Source organism: Puma concolor, chromosome B2 (genome assembly GCF_028749965.1).
Source record: "Puma concolor isolate L17-30 chromosome B2, mPumCon1.1.hap2, whole genome shotgun sequence".
In the NCBI taxonomy this organism is placed as follows: Eukaryota; Metazoa; Chordata; class Mammalia; order Carnivora; family Felidae; genus Puma; species Puma concolor.
In genome coordinates, this window is record NC_141671.1 from 34247220 (window position 1) to 34270796 (window position 23577).

Consider the following 23577-nt stretch of genomic DNA (forward strand, 5'->3'; position numbering starts at 1 on the left):
TTTAAATGCCTATTTTTAGGAGAAGCATGATGAAATATTTAAGGATGAAGGGTTGTGACGCCTACAACTTTCAAATGATTCAGAAGATGTTTATACAGAGAAAACAGATTATGACAAAAATGTTTACCACTGTTGGATCTAGGTGGTAAGTATAAGGGTAAACACTACAATTCTTTAAATTTTTCTGTAGGTTTGAAAAGTTAATAAAAAGGCAAATGAAAAAAAAGAGAGAAGGAACCCTTTTTCCTGCCACTGGAAGATATCAAGAAAATTCAGTAAGTAGAATTCATCTTGGAAACATGAGGAGACCTACTGGGATGGGGATGAGGTTGATATGTTAAGGATGATCAATCAGAAAGAGGGAAATAATTGTTGTGTGCTTGATGATATAAACCACTAAATTAAATCTGGCAACCCCAGAGCCAACTTACATTGGGTAATTCTTGTCATCGGAGATAATAAAATTAGCTTATTGTTAGTTTAAAAAAAAAAAAAGATTCTAAAGACACTGCAGATTCAACACTGGCATTACAGAAGTTTAGTTTCTAAGTGCCTTTAGATAATGTCATGATCAACTATTTTCTTTTTAAAAAAAAATTGAGGTGAGATTCAAATAACATACAATTAACTAAAGTATATACTTTAGTGTTATTTAGTGTATTTACAATGTTATGCAACCACTACCTCTAGTTTCAAAACTTTTTCATCACCTCATACCCAGTAAGAACACCCATTAAGTAATCATTACTGATTCCTTCTTCCCCCTATTCCCTGGCAACTACTAATCTCTCTGTCTCTATGAATCTGCCTATTCTGGATAACTTATATGAAAGGAATCATATAATATGTGACCCTGTGTGTCTGGCTTCTTTCCCTTAGTGTTATACTTTCAAGATTCATCCCAAATTGTAGTATGTTGATCAGTATTTCATTCCTTTCTATGGCTGAATAATATTCCATGAAATGTACACAACCACATTTTGTTTACCCATTCATCTGTTAATGGGCATTTGGGCTATTTCTACTTGTTGACTATTATGAGTAATGCTGCCGCAAACATTCACATACAACTGTCTGTGTGAGCATATGGGTTCATTTCTCTAGATATACACCTAAGAGTAAAACTGTTAAGTCATATGGTAATTCCATGCTTAACTTTAAAAAAAATCTTTTAATGTTCATTTATTTTTGAGAGAGAGAGAGAGAAAACATGAGCAGGGGGAAGGCAGAGAGAGAGGGAGACGCAGAATCTGAAGCAGGCTCCAAGCTCTGAGCTGCCAGCACAGAACCCGATGTGGGACTCGAACCCACCAACCATGAGATTACAACCTGACTGAAGTCGGCCGCTTAACCAACTGAGCCACCTAGGCACCCCTATGTTTAACTTTTGTGTGTGTGTATTTTTTTGGTTTTTTGTTTTTTGTTTTTGTGTTGAGAGGGGAGGGGGGAGAGGCAGAGGAGAGGGAGAGAGAATCCCAAACAGACTCCATGCTCAGTGCAGAGCCCGATGGGAGGATGGATCCCACAAACCTTGAGACTATGACCTGAACCAGGCACTAAACCAACTGAGCCACACAGGCACCCCATGCTTAACTTTTTGAAGAGTCACCAAACTGTTTTCCATAGCAGAACCATTTTACATTTGCACCAGCAATGTACAAGTGTTCCTATTTCTCCAAATCCTCGCCAACACTTTTTTTTTCCAATTATAGCCTCCTACTAAATGTGAAGTAATATCTGACTGTGGTTTTGATTTGCACTTCCTTAATGACCAATGACCATAAACATCTTTTTTATTTACTTGTTGGCCATTTGTATATCCTCTTCAGAGAAATCCTTTGTTCATTTTTTGACTGAGCCGTTTATCTTCCTATTGATGAGCTGTAAGAGTTCTTTATATATTCTGGACAGTAGACCCTTATCAGATAGACAACTTACAAATAAGCTGGTTTTTCTCTTTTTTAATAATGTCCTTAGATACACAAAAGCTTTAATTTTGAGAAAGTCCAATTTATCTAGTTTTTCTTTTGCTGCTCATGCTTTTGATGTCAAATCTAAGAAACGATTGCCAAATCCAATGTCATGCTGATTTATCCCTATGTTTCTTGTAATAGTGCGATTGTTTTAGCTTTTATATTTAGGCCATTTATCTGTTTTATTTAATTTTTTATTTATTTAATTTTATTTAATTTTATTTAAAAAATTTATTTATTTTTGAGACAGAGAAAGAGAGAGCATGAGAGAGGTTGGGGCAAAGAGAGAGGGAGACACAGAATCCGAAGCAGGCTCCAGGATCTGAGCTGTCTGCACAGAGCCCCACGCGAGGCATGAACTCATCAACCGCGAGATCATAACCTGAACCAAAATCGGACGCTCAACCGACTGAGCCACCCAGGTGCCCCATTTTATTTAATTTTTGTATAAGGAGTAAGGCAGGGGTCTAACTTCATTCTTTTGCCTGTGGTTATCCAGCTGCCCCAGCATTGCATGTTGAAGAAGATCAACTATTTTCGAGGGAAAAAAACAAGCCAGACAAACTCTTGGGTGTGGGTAGGATCCTTCGCTATTTAAGACCCTAGCTCTTGGTGACTCTTGGTGACACTTTACATGTCAAGTCCAATCAATGGTGAAGCTCAGATTTGGGTTAAGTGGGAGAGCAAGTTGAGACACGCGTGGCACCTCACCATACCTCAAGTGTGGTATATCCGTATGCTCAAGATCACCCTAAATGATAGCTCCTAATCCCACCAAACAGTTTCTAGGACTAAAGGAACCAACAGTATTTATCTTAGAATCTTTCAAAATATATTATAAGCACAAAGTTTTTCCTTCTTTGCCAATCAGTAAGTATACAACATTCACTCTTTTTTTTTTTTTTAAGTTTTAACTCATTCATGACTGTAGGTACTGTAAGCATAAAAATGAATAAGACAAAGTCTTTGCTACAAAGGAATGTAAAATCTATTAAGAAAGATTTGGGAACAGATAATCACAACTCAACGTGATAAATGTCAGAGAAGAAACAACCAAGGAATATGAAAGTACAGAGGAGGAAACACCTAATTCAAACTTAGTAACTGAGGGAAAGCTTCATTAACCAGATAATATCAAAACTGATGGACTTGTTTACCACCTAGAGGAATGAAGGAGCAGTTAAATAGAGGGAGAGTGCGTGCAAAGGCCCACAGATGAAGAAGAGTTGCCTCTTCTCTCTGGGATTGCTGTCCTTGTCCACAGGAAAGCACATATAAAATAAGAACATAACGTATTAATAAATCAGTCTGCTCCAAGCCACAACTGATAGTCCAGGAATGAATGCCTGACCCAAAGCTGAATCTATCTGAACGCTTCCCCGAAAACTTTGGGACTGGAGCCGAAAGAGATGGCAATCTCTCCCTGTACTGGGAGCTTTTTAGTGCCATGTTTTGCCCATGGGACTAAAAGACACAGAAAAGCAGTCTTCAGAGAAAAAAGACCACAAACTCACAAGGAGCCAGAAAAAGAGAGGACTGACAACATTCAAGTCCCTGGTTCTGGTTGTTTCTGAGGCCCAAATGAATTTCTAACTTAGGTTCTAAGATATCCTCCCAGTATCCTCATTATTCTCATTTTCACTCAGGCTAGTGTGACAAGGTTCTGTTCACACTTCTAAAAAGTCCTAACTGATACAAGACTGAGGTATTGCAAAAGGAACAAACCCTAAGTGTGTGACAAAATGAAAAGAGGCCTCTCCCACCTCAGGCTGAGAAGCCAGCAGTCCTTGTGTGTGGCAAAGCAGTTGGTTACACTCCTTATGCACTCCAAAGCTACACGGTGCTTTAGGAGCTTTGGGCAACAAAAAGAAATTGCCCACAGAAGACTATGCTAACTTCAGTAAGGTTCTACAAAACAATCCAATCTGCAAAACTCCATCCTGTCCAATCCAGTCTCCTAGAGGGGAGATATGACAAATAAGACAAGAATATAATGATTAAGCAAAGGCCTTTCTGCCCTGAAGCCATGGATCCGAAACCTCTATTGATCAGATAATTACTCTGCTGAAATTCACCAAGTGAATTCCTTGTGCCACTAAGAAACAGGGAGACCCTGATGAATAGGATGTAGATAACCCCTTTCAAAACCTTTGCATAGGGCTCCCCCAAACTGCCATTCCCTCCCCTCATTATAAAGTGTATCTGACAGAAATAAGGCTGGGGAGGGAGTAAATTTATGGGGATAACATTCCACAGAGGTTTGAGAAAGCTCTAAATCCAGAATTTTCCACCTGCCCTGAGGTAGAGACCTTTAAGCCGGGAAGATAAGCAAAACTAAGGAGAATTAACCTGGTCCCAGGTATTCTCTTCAGCAATCTTATAGACTAAAAAACCTAAATATTACTGGGGTTGGGTTTCAAAGGGAATGCACCAATATGCAATGGATAAGCAGTGAACTGAAGTTTGAAAAGAGTGCCATCATCAGGAGGCTGTAATTCTTTAAGTGTAAGTTATTTTTGAGAGAAAGAGCGCGCAGCAGAGGGAGAGAGAGGGAATCCCAAGCAGGCTCCACACAGGCAGTGCAGAGCCCTACGTGGGGCTCAAACTCACAAACCATGAAATCATGACCTGAGCCAAACCAAGAGTTGGATGCTCAACCAACTGAGCCACCCAGGCACTCTAGGAGGCTGTAATTATTACACTCCTAGTCAAACCCTAGGTCCAAAAAGTGGCATCTTATTGGAAGGAGAAAGCTAAAACAGCACAGCCCTCAAAAAGAACTATCTCCCATCCTGTCCCCTGTGCTCCTCTCAAGGATGGTCCTGAGTAATATCAGACATGGTAAATCTTTTGGGGGCAAGCCAGGCTAAAGCCTTCAATCTTCTAACAGTGAAATGAGTTAACAGGTGACCACGAGACTTGTTGATTGTATTTTACTGCTCCTGTCCTGTAGAAGATAGCACATGCTCTGTATTCTTTCTGCTTATAACCCCCAGCTGAGAACAGTGCCCGGCACATAGAAGGTCCCTAATAAATGGAATAAACTGTAACCAAAATATAGTATTTTTCCTTTCTCCTTTTTATCTGCTTTTCCTCTCATGATGGGATTATATTAGAGAGGGTAGAGGAATGATAACAATAAAAAAAAAACGAACTATCATTTAGCCTACAGGCTGCAGGATCATGCAAATGTTTATCGGGACCAATCAAGAAGAAAACAGGGAAAGCACGGCTTATCATCCTGAGGCCTTCAGCTGGTGGGATGGGGCACCTTTAACAATAAGTCAAAGTATGATAGCTGGACCTGACTAGAATCATATCCCATTGGGGAGAGATATGACAGCATTTGTAGTTGTTACTTGTTGAGACAATGCTCTCATTTCCACATATGATTCCTCAGGACACAGCGAGGTCATTCCACAGTTAAGTGAGGGTGGGGGCACCCCAGAATTTAGAAGTGAAAGTTTTTCCCACAGTATATGAACTATAAACTACGTATTTGGGAGCTTTGGACAGTCACAGTTCCATTCAGCAGAGATAGAAGACCACTGCAAACACCTACATAGAACAGACATACAAAGAAACCAGAAATATTAAAAAAATTGTTAATATTTACTTATTTTTGAAAGAGAGAGGGGAAGAGAATGTGCACATGAGCAGGGGAGGGACAGAGAGAGAGGGAGACAGAGGATCCCAAGCAGGCTCTGCCCTGACAGCTGAGAGCGCGATGGGAGGGCTCAAACTCACCAACCATGAGATCATGACCTGAGCCGAAGTCAGATGCTTAACCAACTGAGCTACATGGGTGCCAGAAACCTGAGTGATTTTAAAGTCCAGTTTTTCCTGAAGCCCAAACATATTCAGGTCTTTGGGTTCTGTGTAACATAGCAACATCTTTAAGATACCTCCCCCAACTCCAACATACACACCTTTAGCATTATCCAGTTTGAAGTGAGTTTGGGAGTGCCTGGGTGGCTCAGTCGGTTGAGCGCCCCAACTCCTGATTTGGGCTCAGGTCATGATCCCAGGGTTGTGGGACTGAGCCCTACGTTAGGCTCCACACTGAATGTGATTCTCTTTCTCTCCCTCTGCCCCTTTCCCCTGCTTGCACTCTCTCTCTCTAAAAATAAATGAACAGGGGAGCCTGGGTAGCTCAGTCAGTTAAACATCTGACTCTTGATTTCGGCTCAGGTCATTATCTCATGGGTCATGGGATCGAGTCCCATGTTAGGCACTATGCTGTTAGCATACAGCCTGCTTAGGATCCTCTCTCTCCCTCTTCTCTCTGCCTCTCCCCCATTCACACACTGGCATGCTCTCTCTCTCAAAATAAACTCAAAAAAATTTTTAATAAGTAAATAAAATTAAAAAATAAAAATGGAGTGATTCTGTTACCTACAGCATAATAGGTCTAGATTAATCCAAAATTACATAGTGAGTTCCAGGGATAGAGTCTGTACATGTGGTGCAAAGTCTATTATAAGAGGCAGAAGAGGAGCTGGAAAGGTAAATTAAAACTTAACTCAGATCCAGGAATCCCACTTTGGGGTATATACCCCAAAGAACTGAAAGCAGAATCTCAAAGAGATAACTGCACATCAATGTTTAGAGCATTATTTGTAACAGCCAAAAAGTGAAGGAAAGCAAGTCTCCATCAACAGGTGAGCAGATGAATAAAATGGTATACACATACAATGGAATATTATTCAGTCTTTTTTTTGTTTTGTTTTTTAAGTTTATTTATTTTGAGAGAGATGGAGAGGGGGGAGGCAGGCAGAGAGAGAGGGAGAAAGAGAATCCCAAGCAGGCTCTGCTCTGACAAAACAGAGCCTGATGCAGGGCTTGAACTCACAAACCCTGAGATCATAACCTGAGCCGAAATCAAGAGTCAGATGCTTGGCCAACTGAGCCACCCAGGCACCCTAAAATATTATTCAGTTTTAAAAAGAAAACCTGGGGGCGTCTGGGTGGCTCAGCTGGTTAAGCGTCCAACTTCAGCTCAGGTCATGATCTCACAGTTAGGAGTTCGAGCCCGTAGTCAGGCTCTGTGCTGACAGCTCAGAGCCTGGAGCCTGCTTCAGATTCTGTGTCTCCTTCTCTCTCTGCCCCTCCCCTGCTCACGCTCTGTCTTTCTGTCTCTCAAAAATAAACATTTAAAAAAAAAAAAAAAGGAAAACCTGGGGTGCCTGACTGACTGAGTCAGAGGAGCATGCGACTCCTGATTGTGGGGATTGTGGGCTCTAGCCCCGTGTTGCATGTAGAGATTACGTAAATAAAACTTTAAACAAAATAAAGGAAAATCACACTAAACTTTGAAGACGTTATACTAAGTGAAATAAGCTGTCAAAATTGTTCCACCTATATGAAAGTAATCAAATTCATAGACACAGAAAGTGGAAGGATGACTAAAAGGGGCAGAGGGAAGGGGGAAATGGAGAGTTACTGTTTAATGGGTTGAGTTTCAGTTTTGCAAGACGAAAAAGTTCTGAACGTTGGTTGTACAACATGCTTCCCACAACTGAACTGTACATGTGAAAACGATTAATATGGCATCTTTCAGGTTATATGTACTTTACCACAACTTTTAAAAAATTTAATCAGGATGGGACCAATATGTTTCATTAAGAAATTTGGACTTCTAAAAGCAAAAGAGAGCATCTAAAAGTTTACGAAAGAAACTTTATTGAAATATAGTTTACATAGCATAAAATTCACCCATTTCAAGTTTACAATGAGTTTTTAGTAAAGTCACTGAATTGTAAAACCATCACCATGTTTTAGAACATTTTCATCAGCCCCATAATGTCCTACTCTCCGTAACATGTAAACATTAGGGTACATGAATTAAGGCTGCTAATCAGCTGACCTAAAATGGGGAAATTATCCTGGATTATTCCAGGGAACTCAATGTGATCACTTCTTTAAGAGTGGTCTGAGGGAACTGGAAGAGAGAACCAAGGAGATAGCAACAGGAGGACTCACTGACTTTGAAGATGGAAAAATTAGGCCATAAGCCAAGGAATGCACGTAGCCCCTGGAAGCAAGAAGAGACAATAAAAGGGATTCTTTTAGCAAGAGCACAGCCCTGATAACACCTTTATTTTAGCCCAGTAAGACCCACTGGGACTTATGAATTCCATAATTATAAAATAATAAATTGGTGGTTTTTTTAAAACCACTAAGTTTGTGGTAATTTACTACAGCAGCAAAAAACTATGAATGTCTATCTGTTATATTCTATTTTGCTATATATTTTAAAATATTCATCACAAAAGGAAAAAAAACTATGAATATGAAGCAGACTAAAGAAGGATCACAATTTAAAAAGTGCTGAGTCATTTCCTTCATCATAACTCCACTTTTAAGAACCCAATTACCCATTAAAGATGCATATTTAGAAATAATTCCCATTTTTCTTACTCCCAACTTAACAGTCATGAATATTTCCTAAAAAGTAAACAATCACTAGGTTCAGTGCCAACTGAAATTTTTTAAAATACTAACTAGAACGGCCCAGAGGAGACATGAAACGTATGATACCCAAAAAGTCCCAGAATGACGAACAGAAAACGTGATTCAGACAAAAAGCTATCTTCATAAACAAAACGTCTGTGGTTTATTGTTGTTCATGAAACTTTCTTTGGGACATAATTTTAAGTAGCAGTTACGAAATGATCAGGTAAATCTATAATTATGGTTTTCAAAAGTATGTTTACCTAACAGAAAACTTACAATAAGCCAGCAATGGTCAAATGCATCTTATCCTGCTGCCTAGTCAGAGAGCTAACACTAGAAACTTCGGGGGGGGGGGGGGGGGGGAGTTGTTTTTTAAAAAAGGACAAAGTGCCTAAAAGCTAAACTATAAACAAATACTCCATTCTCAAATGTTTCCGCATACAGAGAAGAACGCATGGGCTTTGAAAAGAAATACTCTACACCTTTGATTAAAATGCTCTATACCTGTCTAAGTGTCTTACCTTTGCAATTTCTTGATGGCATGCTACAGAGGCCTGCTTCAAAGCCTCTTCAGTTTCATCTCCCCTAAAGAACAATGCCAACCACACCATCTTTGGAGATAATAAAAAGTAAACCTCAGTATACCTCATCTCCAAAAATGCGTACTATGGTACACGTCTAAGAGCGAATCTAAAACCCTTATGTTTTCAATCTTATTTTCTCCCTTAACAAAAAGGTAAATAAACCTTGACCAAGTTCTATGTAATATGATAAAGCCAATGCAATTTATCATCACTACCAAATAATGCCACATGGCATTAATGCCAACTCTACTCATTCTTCAGCCAACCCATCTCCAAATACTCTATGGTTATATTTGGCTACTCTCTGGTACATGAGATAGGTACCTTTAAAAAGCTACATACTTACAGCTAGGAGACTAAACTAAATTAGATGAAACTTGGTGAAATACAATAAATGCAGATTTTATGATAGCTCACAAACCTGAGAGGAACAAGCCACTCCCCCCTTTTTTACACACTAATAAAATGACAGTATAAATATGTCAGAGATTGCTGCCATTTTTGGTAACCACTGAGAAAAAACAAGCAAGACAACATTTAAAGACTATTTCCTTTAAAAGTTCTATGACACTTGCAAACAATCTCACATACTCTTTAATGTTTTCATGTTCTCAGCAACTAGCTACAGATGACAAATAGTCTAGATAGCTCATCCAACTATGGCATTTTTATACATTACAGAAGAACAGGATTTTTTAAAAAATAGCTACTTACATGACACTGCATACTTACCACCAGTTAGATTACTACCAAAAAATCACAAATCCATCCAAAAGAAAACAGGAAAAAAATCTATCCAATTTGGTTTACAAAGAAAAACTAAAAAATTGAGGAAAAAAATGTTCTATAGCTTTTGCTAATTCTTCCTTAAAAAGAGTGGTCTCTCAAAGAGAGAAGAGCAGCAAACACCCCAAAATAATGGAAACACAGCAAAGGAGCTTATATATTTCAGGCTTCACAAAAGTCAAGGAGATCTCTCTCTTCAGTACTTTTCTTGGGATCCTCTGTGTCTGAGGGTAAGGCAAATAAATACACTTACTTCCACACTATTAAGATACACTAAAAAATAAGCATAGGGGCGCCTGGGTGGCTCAGTTGGTTGAGCATTCAACTTTTTTTTTTTTTATTATTTTTCAACATTTATTCATTTTTGAAAGAGAGAGAGAGAGAGAGAGAGAGAGAGAGAGAGAGAGAGAGAGACAGCGAGCATGAGTGGGAGGGACAGATAAAGAGGGAGACAGAATCTGAAGCAGGCTCCAGGCTCTGTCAGCACAGAGCCCAACACGAGGTCAAACTCAACTCACAAACTGAGAGATCATGGGCCGAAGTCAGATGCTTAACCAACTGAGCTACTCATGCACCCTGAGCATAGAACTCTTGATGTCAGTTCAGGTCATGATCACAAGGTTGTGGGAGTAAGCCCTGCATTAGGCTCCAAGCCGAGCATGGAGCCTACTTGATTCTCATTCTCTCTCTCCCTGTCTCCCCTTTTGCTCCTCTCCGCCACTCATGCATGCTCTCTCTCTAAAAATAAACAAATAAATAAATAACCTACCAAAAATCTTCATTCCCCATAAAATCCTTCATGATCGAATTGGTAAGTTCCACTTAAATATCAACAGTAACTTTATAAAAGACTTGCCAATAAATGAAGAAGGAACAACAAAATTAGAAAATTACCTTTTTGCAACCCACTCAAGCAATAAATGACTCAGGGCAAGGATCATCAATGAATACTAATACAGTTGGGAGAAAGACTGCTGGGGAAAAGGATACGCTCAGTCTTTCACAGATTACTTATTAATTACAAAGGAAAAAAAGAGGTAGATGCTATCTTAACCAAATATTCAAATTTAGCATAATAATGGGACAAACTACAACATTTACCTCCTGATGTGATGCAAGAGAAGACATAGGATCATCCATGTATTCTCTCTAACAAAAAAATGTTTAACCTGAACCTGTGAGGAAACAATCAGACTAATCAACAATATAGGACACACTAGTGGACAAATGGGCTGGACTCAAAAAATGTCAATGTCATAAAACATCCAAATGACAAAGGTGAGTGAAACTTGCTCTAGATTGAAGGCAAGTAAAGAGACACGACAACCAAATATAGCATGAGATGTATGAGAAGATCCTGGATTAAAAAAAAAAAAAAGTTATAAAAAACATTTTGGGAACAAATAGGGAAATCTAAATATGGAATGTATATTGGATAATACCATTGTTTCCATGCTAAATTCCTAGAGAGTGACAATAATATTACAGAATTACAGGATGAGACCACTGTTCTTAGAAGATCTTTACTGAAGGGCTAAGGGCTGAAATGCCAACCTCTCTGCAATTTATCTCAAATGGTTAAACAAAAAATATATAAATCTATAAAGCTAGACAGAGTATTCTTATATATTGCTGGTGGGAATGTAAGTGGTAGTTGCTTTGGAAAAGAATTAAATATAAAATGGTAGTTACTTCGTAAAAAAGTTAAATACAAAACAGCAATCCAAGGACTAGGTGGGCTCAGTCAGTTAAGCATCTGACTCTTGATTCTGTCTCATGTCATGATCTCACTGTTATCGAGTTCAAGCCACAGGACTCTGCACTGGCAGCATGGAACCTGCATAGGATTCTTTCCCTGTCTCCCTCTGCCGCTCCCCTGCGTGTGCTCTCTCTCTCTCCCTCTCTCTCTCTGAAAATAAATAAACCTTAAAAAAAAAAAAAAAAGTTGGGGTGCCTGGGTGGCTCAGTCAGCTCAGGTCATGATCTCACAGTTCCTGAGTTCGAGCCCCATGTCAGATTTTATGCTGACAGCTTGGTGCCTGGAGTCTGCTTCAAGTTCTGTGTCTCCCTCTCTCTCTGCTCCTCCCCTGTCATGCTGTCTCTCTCTCTTTCTCTTTCAAAAATAAACATTAAAAACAAAAAATTTTTAAAAATAAAAGCAATTTGGGGCGCCTGGGTGGCGCAGTCGGTTAAGCGTCCGACTTCAGCCAGGTCACGATCTCACAGTCCGTGAGTTCGAGCCCCGCGTCAGGCTCTGGGCTGATGGCTCGGAGCCTGGAGCCTGTTTCCGATTCTGTGTCTCCCTCTCTCTCTGCCCCTCCCCCGTTCATGCTCTGTCTCTGTCTGTCCCATAAATAAATAAAAACGTTGAAAAAAAAAATTAAAAAAAAAAAATAAATAAAAGCAATTCATTTCTAAGTATCTACTCAAAAGAAATTAAAACATATGGGGCACCTGGGTGGCTCAGTTTAAGCCACCATCTCTTGATTTCGGCTCAGGTCATGATCTCACAGTTGTGAGTTCAAGCCCTGCGTGAGGCTCTGTGATGGCAGTGCAGAGCCTGCTTGGGATTCTCTCTCTCTCTCTCTCTCTCTCTCTCTCTCTCTCTGCCCTTCCCCTGCTCTTGCATGCTCACTCTCTCAAAATAAATATTCTTAAAAATATATAAAAATTAAAAAACATGAATGCTTCACAAACAATATGCTAAGTAAAAAAAGCCAGATACAAAACACCACCTATTATATGATTCTACTGATATTAAAGGTGGAGAAAAGGCAACTGTTTAAAGACAGAAAAAAGATCAGTGGTTGCCTGATGTTCGGGCATGGTAATGGGGATTAACAGTAAACAGGCAGAAGAAATTTTACTGTATGATGAAATATTATACAACTGGATTCTAGTGATGGTTCAATTCTGTAAGCTTACTAACAATCATTCAAGTATCCACTTCAATTGGGATAATTTATGCTGTGTAAGCTGTACTTCAATAAAGGTACTTAAAAATAAAACAAATGTGGTAAAATGGCGATTATATAGGTATTCATTGTGCTAGTCTTTCAATTCCTCAAAATAAAAAGTTGTGAGTAGATCAGAATGAACTCCGCAAAACACACGCACACCCCAAATGTAGTGTTCATTAACTGCAGATTACCTAAAGGAGGTAAAGAACACTGGGATCTAGAGCCAATTTTTATCCAAGGGTTTGATTAACAACTTTTCTCAACTTAGGTGTTATTTTTTCCTAATTACATTTATTTATTGTAGGAAATTTAGGAATTAAAGAGAAAAAGATCAAGAATTAAAGTATAAAAAGGAAATGAAAGTATAAAAAAGGAAATAAAAGCCAACTATAAGCTCATAGCCAATGATAACAATTTATAATTTGTTCTTGATCCTTCAGGTAAAACAGTTCCATTTCACCAAAGAAAAGCTATCTATATATGTAACATCATTACAACCTGATCAACTATTCAATTGGCATGTTGAAATTTTATATCACATCCCAATCATATAAATCATAATAAAAATGAAAAGGCAAAACAGAAAATTTTAGAGACAAATCCAGTGTTTCCTTTCAGTTTCCAATGAAAAATTGCATGCACTGGCGTCAACTCTCCCCCCAAATCCCTCCTAAAATACAGGTATGCAGGGTGTGTGGATGGCTCAGTCGATTTAGCTTCCCCACTTCTTTGTTTCTGCTCAGGTCATAATCTCACCATTCGTGGGTTCAAGTCCCTCATTGGGCTCCACACTGACAGTGCAAAGCCTGCTTGGGATTCTCTCTCTCTTCCTCTCTCTGCCCCCTCCCCTGCTTGCTTGCTCTCTTTCAAAATAAATAAGTAAACATTAAAAGAAATAAAATAAAGGCAGGGACTCCTGGGTGGCTCAGCCGGTTGAGCATCTGACTTTGGCTCAGGTCATGACTTTGCAGTTCACAAGTTTGAGCCCTGCATCAGGCTCTGTGCTGACAGCTCAGAGCCTGAAGCCTGCTTCAGATTCTGTGTGTCTCTCTCTCTGCCCCTCCCTGACTGGTTGGCTGGCTTGCTTGCTTGCTTGCTTTCTCTCTCTCTAAAATAAACATTTAAAAAGCTAAAATAAAATAAAATACAGGTATGATGCTATAGATTGGATGAATGTTTGTGCCCTCAAATATTCACATGTTGAAACCTAACTCCCAATGTGATGGTGTTACAAGGTAGAGCCTTTAGAGATAATTAGGTCATGAGGGTGGAGCCCTCAAGAATGGGATTAGTGTCCTTATAAAAGACACCCTAGAGAGCTCCCTCACCCCTCAACTTTGTGGGGTTACAATGAGAAGTCAGCCATCTGTGACCCAGGATCAGACCCTCACCAGATACCAAATCTACTGGCACCCTGATCTGTGATTTCCCAGCCTCTAGATCTTGTGAGAAATAAATGTTTGGTGTTTATAAACCACACAGTCTATGGTGCTTTTGTTATAGCGGCCCGAACAAACTGAGACAAATGGGGAGAAAAGTTATAAATTCATGAGGACAAAGTGAACAAGTGAGGAAGCAACATTTGATGCTCTGGAAGGTAGACAAACAAGTGGTAAATGACTTAGCCAACCTGAGAAAGCTGAATCCTCCTCAGCCAGCAGTGGGGAAAAGTAGAGAAGCAACCCGACTTAAAATGAGGATTCCCAAAAGGTTCAGGAATTAACAGCACCGGGTACCCTACAAGTGAAGGTGAAGATATGGATAAAAACAGGAGAGGTTATGCATTTGCCTAAACCCAACCGTTAGATCTGTCTAAACACTGCACACGTAGCCTGGTGAATGCCCCACCCTGGAGGAAATGGGTGGGGCTTTTTAAAGCTTTCACTTAAAAACTACAATCAGGTCCACAGCTTCCAATCCACTTTCTGTGTCCTACTTTTAAATAGGAGTAGACAGCCAAGAACAACCAAATACTTAAGGTAAAGCATTGACTATGAAAGAAAAAGACTAAAAAGTAAGCAAACAAAAATGGCAACTTGAAGATCTCCCAGAAAACAGAGCAAAAAAAAAAAAGTCAAAAGATGAAAAAAGACAGAGGACCAGACCGGAAGATCCACTATCTGAAAAATAGGAGACCTAAGAAAAGAGAACACAGAAAATGAAGGGAAAGAAATCAAAGGATTAACTTAAGAAATCTCCCAAGAAAAAGAAGACAGTTTCCGGACTGAAAGGGCTCTCCAAAGCTGAGCACAAGGTATGAAAATACATGTTGAAATGTATCCCCATCAAACTTGAGAACACCAGGGACACAGCAAAGTAACCAAAAGCTTCCAGAGAGGGAAAAGACAGGATTCATACAAAGAACAAAGTATCAGAACAGCATCACATTTCAACATTTCCACGGGAAAAAAAAGACAAAAGAGCAGTGCCTTCAAAATTCTGAGAAAAAAATATTTCCAACCTTAAAACTGTTACCTAAGCAAACCTGGATATCAACTAAGCATCAGAGTAAAATATAGTTTCAGAATACAAAAGTCTCAAATTTTATCTCCTCTGCACTCTCAGGAAGTTTAAAAAAATGGGGTCCAGGAAACAAGGTTTCCAACAAAGGGTGGGGAGTAGGAGGAGTGTGAAAGAAATCCCCAGGGTACCCAGAATAAGAGCTGTGCGGCACACTCAGAGCTCAACCAGTCCAGATTAGAGTAAGTCAAATGCTCTGGAAGAAAGTTCTTCAAAAAGGTTGAACTGATACAACACCGTCTGAACCTATGAAGAAGAGATTCATGGTTGGTAAGGACTTTGAGAATGACTTAGGAAAAAAATATCTAAGAGACTGAACAAACCAAAAGCCTACACAATTATTACCCTTGGGGCAGCAAAAGATTGTACAGAAAGGGAAAATGAATCTAAGTATACTAATAGCTCGAGTGTCAGTAAGCATTTAAACAGTTAAAACAACATAGACACTGAAAACTGACTTCTCTAAATTACAAACACTTAAAATGGGAGAATGGGAGACAGGGTAAGTGAAACTAACAATTACCATGTGCCAGGGCACAGCTCTAAATCTTTACACATGTTAAGTAATTAATCTTCAGATAAAAAAGGATATTGTCTTTATATATGAGGAAACCAAGGCACAGAGAGGGTAATAACTTGACAAAGTCACACAGACAGTACATAGCAGAAACTCTGAACTTTGCTCTTTACCACCACACTGGCTATCAAAGAATGAAATCCTCATCTCCCTGTGAGAGATAAACAGATTACAGTTAAAACAGAAGAAAAAAAAATCAATAGAGAGGCAAAAATCTCAAAATCAGTTGAAAGAATTGAAAAAGATTGCTTCTGGGAACTGAAAGAAGGAAAAGGGGGTCTGGAATTCCTGGTTCTTTTAACAAGCCTGTAGAAATTTACTTTACTCTTGGAAACTATGTGCATTTATAACTTGGAAAAACTGAAAAATTACAAGAAGATGTACTTGCCTTTAAAAATATTTTAAGCAAACCTTAAAACTCTTATTCAACCCTAGAAAACTGGAGATAAACAGAGGAAAAAGTGCAAAAACAAGCCCAAGTGTGTGTGTGTGTGTGTGTGTGTGTGTGTGTGTGTATAAGCATTTGATACATGATAAAGGGAGCATTTCAATCTTTGGGAGGAAATATGATTTTCTCAAAAAAATGGAAAACCAACTAATCATTTGCAAAACATGTTAGGATATCGACCTCCCACAACACTGCCAAATACATTTTAACTATATAAAAGATTTATGTAAATTATGCAATCATAAAGAAAACAGAGGTAAATAATAATTATGTAACAATTATGTGGGGAAAAGATTTATAAACATGAAACCAAAAGCAGAAATGAAAAAAGAAAAGATTGCTGGATTCAATTTCATAAAAATTCACAAAGAAAGCACCACAGAGTTAAAAAAAAACAAAAACAAAAACATTATAAGCCAAGTTAAAAGAAACTGGAGAAAAGGCAAGTATTTAATAAGAAGTCCATTTCCTTAATATATAAACAACTCAAACAAGTTAATGACAGAAAGAATAACACTCCAGTTGAGACTGAGAAGAAAACACAAATAAGTCACAGAAAAGTACAAATGGCCTCAATAAAGCTGGGGGAAAATACAAATAGCCAATAAAGATATGGAAAGATGTCCTACCTCATTCATAATTAAAGCAATACAAATTAAAATGAATACATTTTAACCTGCCAACCAGCAACAATGTAAAGACAAAGATCATTCCTGGTTGATAAAAGTGTGGCAAAACAAGGACTCTTGGGGCGCCTGGGTGGCTCAGGCAGTTAAGTGTCCAACTTCAGCTCAGGACACGATCTTGCGGTTTGTGAGTTTGAGCCCCACATCAGGCTCTCGGCTGACAGCTAAGAGCCTGGAGCCTGTTTCAGATTCTGTGTCTCTCCCTCTCTCTGCCCCTCCCATGGTCACTCCGTTTCTCTGTCTCTCGATAATAAATAAACCCTAAAAAAAAAAAAATTTTTTTTAAAAGGTAAGGACTCTTGTGCAGGGACACTAAAAATGAAAATTGTTACAATATTTTTGGAGTGAATTTGATGTTACCTATCAAAATTTAAACTGCCCATACACCCAGCCCCAGCAATTCCACTTCTAAAACTGTACCCACAAGTATACAAAGATACCTGTACCAGAGCAGCTTTATAAAAGCAAATACTACCTGGAAACTAGCTGTCCATCACTAAGGAAATATTTAAATTAAATATAGTCAGCCACAATGAATAAATACCATGCACCCATTAAAAAAATGACGTCCACAGTATACTGTGAAGTTAAATAAGCTAACGTATATATACTATATATAATACGTATACCTAGGTTCTGTGTGTGTGTGTGTGTGTGCACACACAAGTTTTCAAGTGTAAGGGAGGAGAGAAGACCTCTACAAGAGATGTTACACCTACAGATCATGCTTTCAGAAAAATTCTTGACAACTGAAGTAGATGATGGATCCAAAATGACCTGGCCTAAAGTCCGTACTTAACAATATACCAAAGTTTGTTTTAAGGCGCTGTGGAGGAAAAAACTTCCCAAAAAGACCTAACATTTAAGATCTAAAGACATCTATCAGGAACTACTTTCACTGACAAAATTTTAAATATCTATGTAGAAGACAGTTCTTTTTCAGGAAAAAAAAAAACTGTAAGAGGAGGGATTTAAATCTGCATGTAGAATGGAGGAAAGTATAGTAATAACTTACTAGCATACATATGGACTCTCTGATCAAATACAGGCCCACAAAGGTACACAGTGTCTCTGAAAAAATAGACTAATGGCTACTTTTGCAGAGTGAGTTGAGGGAGGGAAACACAGCGATCTATGTACTATCTAAACTTTTCATAAGAAACACATATCCATTTTATAATTACATATCTAAATAAAATTTTTTTTTTAACGTTTATTTATTTTTGAGACAGAGAGAGACAGAGCATGAATGGGGGAGGGTCAGAGAGAGGGAGACACAGAATCCGAAACAGGTTCCAGGCTCCGAGCTGTCAGCACAGAGCCCGACGCGGGGCTCGAACTCACGGACCGCGAGATCGTGACCTGAGCCGAAGTCGGCCACTCAACCGACTGAGCCACCCAGGCGCCCCTCTAAATAAAATCTTTAAGAAGTTAAAACACAAACAGGAAACTGGAAAAACATGTGCAAAATCTAACTTACAAATACCAATTTTTAAAATGACAAAGATGCAAGTGTGTCTGGGTGGCTCAATCAGTTAAGTGTCCGACTCCTGATTTCAGTTCAAGTCACGATTTCATGGTTCGTGAGATTGAGTCTCTGCACTGACAGTGCAGAGACTGCCTGGGATTCTCCCTCTCTCAAAAATATATTAAAAAAAATGACAAAGATGCCAAACAGCAAGGACCTTTACAGGTATTAAAGCTATGTAGAATAACTTCTGGAAAGGTACACAAGAGACCAATCAGTAATAGGTACTGTCTCTGGGAAGAGACACAAAAAAAGACTTACCTTTCACTGAAAAATCTCTGGTACTGTTTGAATAATGATTTTTTTTTTTAATTTTTTTTTTTCAACCTTTATTCATTTTTGGGACAGAGAGAGACAGAGCATGAACGGGGGAGGGTCAGAGAGAGAGGGAGACACAGAATCGGAGGGAAACAGGCTCCAGGCTCTGAGCCATCAGCCCAGAGCCTGACGCGGGGCTCGAACTCACAGACCGCGAGAACGTGACCTGGCTGAAGTCGGACGCTTAACCGACTGCGCCACCCAGGCGCCCCTGAATAATGATTTTTTAGTAACAATGATTATTTTTCAATGTCTGTAGAATATTCAGCAGTAAAATAAAAACAGAATGAACTTCCATCAATGATCCATGCTGCAATGTGGATAAACCTTGAAAACATTATGCTAATAAGGAAAAGAAGCCAGCCACAAAGGCCACATACTTCATGTTTACATTTACACGAAATATACAGAAAAGGCAAATTCAGAGAGACAGAAGTCAGAATGGTGGTTGCCTGGCACTGGGGATGACTGACCACAAATTGGCATAAATCTTTTTTTTTTAATTATTTCTTTGATATACTTTTTCAATGTTGTATTTTTGACAGAGAGAGACACCAGGTGCAAATGGGGAAGGGGCAGAGAGAGAGAGAGAGAGAGAGAGAAAGAGAGAGAGAGAGAGAGAGGGAGGGAGGGAGGGAGGGAGGGAGGGAGGGAGGGAGACAGACACAGAAGCTGAAGCAGGCTCCAGGCTCTGAGCTGTCAGCACAGAGCCTGACACAGGGCTCAAACTCACAAACTGTGAGATCATGATTGGGCCGAAGTCGAACGCTTAACCAACTGAGCCACCCAGATGCCCCTCAAACTGGCATAAATCTTACTGGAGTGACAGAAATGTTCTAAAACTGGCTTGTGATGATGCTTATACAAATCTATAAATTTACAAAACTCACTGAATATGTACACTTAAAATGGGTGAATTTTAGGATGTGTAAATTGTATTTCAATAAAGTTGTTACATTTTAAACACCAAAACAAGTAGCCACCACATAGCTGAAATCTGCTTTAAAAAATACTGTTCTTTAGTGAGGGAAAAAAAAAAGACAAAAAAAAAATTAATGACTGAAATCAAGATGATGGATACACAGGGTTCATTAGAACCTTTTTTTTTTTTTTAAATAAAAAGGTCAATAAAAAAAATAGCCAGCACACACACATAAAACTTAAGATTTCACCAGCAAAGAAATGCAAACTAGAGCAACAAACATTTATCTATCAGATAAATCTATTCAGCAAAAATTAAAAATCAACATTCCAGAAAGCAAGTTTTCTAATGCCGAAACTGTTTGGATTATTAATTGTTACATCCTTCATGGAGGCAATCTGGCAATGTTCATGAACCTTCAAAAGGCCATACCTTTGACCTGGCAATTCCACTTCTAAGAATTTCTCCAAAATAAATACATGGGCTATATGTCACAGTTTTTTAAAATACTAAGAGAAAAGAAAATAATCAGGCAAATATGAAAAGATGTTTCTAATAGCAAAAAACAACAAAAACCAATAAATGGCTTCTCAACTAAAGTACAGAATACCCAAGTAATGAAACACTAGCAGCCATGAAAAGCAGACATGGAAAGATATCTATGTTTAGTGAAAAAGCAGGCTATAAAGCAATATGTCTTCCTTCAATATTTCTGAACTTGCTGATTTTTTGTATTCAGTATTACTACTTTTACAGTCAGGAAAAAAAACTCCACTTTCCAAAAAGGCAAACTTCCTTATTAAAAAAATGGACAAAGGGCATGTTCAGCCAATTCATAAAAGAAATACAGTGGACATTTAGGACATAAAAATACTCCTCAGAAATGACAAAATACAAATTAAAACAAGATCACACTTTTTATCTACCAAACTGACAAAAGAAAAATTTTTCTTTTTTTTAACGTTTATTTATTTTTGGGACAGAGAGAGACAGAGCATGAACGGGGGAGGGGCAGAGAGAGAGGGAGACACAGAATCGGAAACAGGCTCCAGGCTCCGAGCCATCAGCCCAGAGCCCGACGCGGGGCTCAAACTCACGGACCACGAGACCGTGACCTGGCTGAAGTCGGACGCTCAACCGACTGCGCCACCCAGGCGCCCCAAGAAAAACATTTTTAATTGTAATATGCTGCATTGATGAGGTATTAAAGGAACAGCTACTCACACAGTAGCTGGCAGAAATATAAATTAGTCTGACCTTTATGAGGGAGACAATTTAGCAATTAAATATTAAGAGCATTAAAAACCATGTTTATCTTTAGCCCAGCAATCTAATTCTATGAAAAAACTCTAAGGAAACAATTAAGGATGCAAGCAAAGATTTACCTACAAGAATTTCAGGGGCGCCTGGGTGGCGCAGTCGGTTAAGCGTCCGACTTCAGCCAGGTCACGATCTCGCGGTCCGTGAGTTCGAGCCCCGCGTCGGGCTCTGGGCTGATGGCTCAGAGCCTGGAGCCTGTTTCTGATTCTGTGTCTCCCTCTCTCTCTGCCCCTCCCCCGTTCATGCTCTGTCTCTCTCTGTCCCAAAAATAAATAAACGTTGGAAAAAAAAAAATTAAAAAAAAAAAAGAATTTCAATACTGAGTTTATAGTGACAAAAAAATAAAAATAACCTTGATATCCAACAAAAAAGGATTATTAAGTTATTTTATATACACTTAATACCATGAAGCCTTTAAAAGTATAGAATATTTATTAAAAATGAATGATTATTGTAAGAGATTTTTCAGTGAAAGATTACAAATTGTATTTGTAGTGGTTTAAGAGTATCCACCAAAATTCACATCTACCCAGAACCTCAGAATGCAATCTGATTTGGAAATAGTCTTTGCAGATACAAGTAGTTCAGATGAGGTCAGATCAGGTTGGACCCTAAATCCAACTGACTGGGGATTGGGGAAATCTGGGGAGGAGGAAATCTGGAGACACAAGGAAGAAGGCCTTGTGACTATTGAGGCAGAGGTTGGAGTGATGTAGTACAAGCCAAGGAACACCAAGAAATGCCAAAAGAAGGGAGCCGTCAAGAGCTAAAAAGAGTTAAGGGAGGATTCTTCTCTAAGAACCTTCAGAGCGAGCAGAGCCCAGCTCATGCTTTGATTTCAACTTCTAGCCTCCAGAACTGTAAGAGAGTAACTTTTTGTTTTAAGCCACCCAGTTTGTGGTAATTTGTTATGGCAGCCCTAGAAACCCACCAAGTGTATAAAACACAGCAATCAGGAGCACAGACTCTAGTCCGAGACTACTTACATCTGAGTTCTATTTCTACCACTTATTACCCATGTAACTTTACGTAAGTTACTTAACCTTACTGAGCCTCTTTTCCTTTTCTGTAAAGTAAGAATAACTGTATTTATTTCCTAAAATTATTGTGAGCATTAAATTATGTAGTAATCACTTGAAACAGTACATGGAATACAGCAAATACTCCACTTTCATAAAGCAAACACAGGTACGCACACAAACACATGCAAGTATGTACTAGAAAAATACAGATGAAAGGGTTAAAATTGTTTATCTCTGGCTCCTGTGAGTATGGCTTGTTTTTGTTTTCTTTTTGCTTACTGGCACTTTCTAGCTTATCTGCAATGATTTAAGTCACAATAAAATTTTATATCATAATAAAAATTATTATTTTTAAATTAAAAAAAAGTTTAAACACAGTTGGTTCCCAGTTATATAGCTGTATGCAAAACCCCATCCCTCAGCCAATGATTTCTACTGTCCCAAAGTCCGTTATCAAAGTTTTTTTTTAGTTAAAAAGCAAAATTTACTTCAGAAAATAAATCCTGACCAGAAAGCATCTTATTTTATTTTTTTTAATTTTTTTTTCAACGTTTATTTATTTTTGGGACAGAGAGAGACAGAGCATGAACGGGGGAGGGGCAGAGAGAGAGGGAGACACAGAATCGGAAACAGGCTCCAGGCTCTGAGCCATCAGCCCAGAGCCCGACGCGGGGCTCGAACTCACAGACCGCGAGATCGTGACCTGGCTGAAGTCGGACGCTTAACCAACTCCGCCACCCAGGCGCCCCCCAGAAAGCATTTTAGAAGCACACTGTGTATCATTCAATCAATCGAGTAGTAGGCTGTTGATCCATAATAGGCTGTGAATCACTGACCTCAAGCACAATAATTCAAGTGTGAACCCTTGGAAATACTTCATAGAGCCATGGTTCACACATAAGAAGACACAACTGTTTATTTTTTAAAGTGAGTCTTTTAAAATCCAGTACATAGTCAATTCAGTGGGGCTGAGTTCCAGATTTGGAATTAACTGCTCCTCTCCAAAGACATACATTAACTCTGGCAAATCATGAGAAAACCACTCACAAAATCAATTACCCTTACAAGTGAAAAATGTATCAGTTTCATCTGCACAAGGTAATTCAGTAAGAGTTAAACCTCTTCAGTAAGTTTCAGTCTTGTGTTTTGGGTCCCTTGTGTTTAGTCAGTTAAGCATCCAACTCTTGATTTCGGCTCAGATCATGATCTCAGAGTTCCAGGAGTTCAAGCCCTGCATCAGGCTCCACACTAATGGTGTGGAGCCTGCTTGGGATTATCTCTCTCCCTTTCTCTATCTTTCTCTCTCAAAATAAATAAATTTTAAAAAAACCTTATAAAATGTGTTCTCTGAAAATATCTCATAAGCAAATTCAGATGGATTCACTAGTTTACTTAACACATTTTGCTCTTAATACAGCAAAACAAGTTTTAATAATTACATGTAATTACTGGATGAGAGTTGGTTGCTCAATACAGT

At 38.8% G+C, this 23577-nt stretch overlaps 1 protein-coding gene across 5 annotated transcripts in view; it reads right to left on the bottom strand.

Moving 5' to 3' along the window:
* Positions 1 to 23577, bottom strand: part of ILRUN (inflammation and lipid regulator with UBA-like and NBR1-like domains) — a 97604-nt gene that overhangs the window by 64490 nt on the left and 9537 nt on the right. The window contains exon 2 of one of the 5 annotated variants that reach the window (XM_086706639.1): positions 14390 to 14496. The exons of the other annotated variants lie outside the window; for them this stretch is intronic. The gene's annotated coding sequence lies outside the window, so the exon portion shown is untranslated. The remainder of the gene's footprint in view (positions 1 to 14389; positions 14497 to 23577) is intronic. 5 annotated transcript variants of the gene reach the window in all.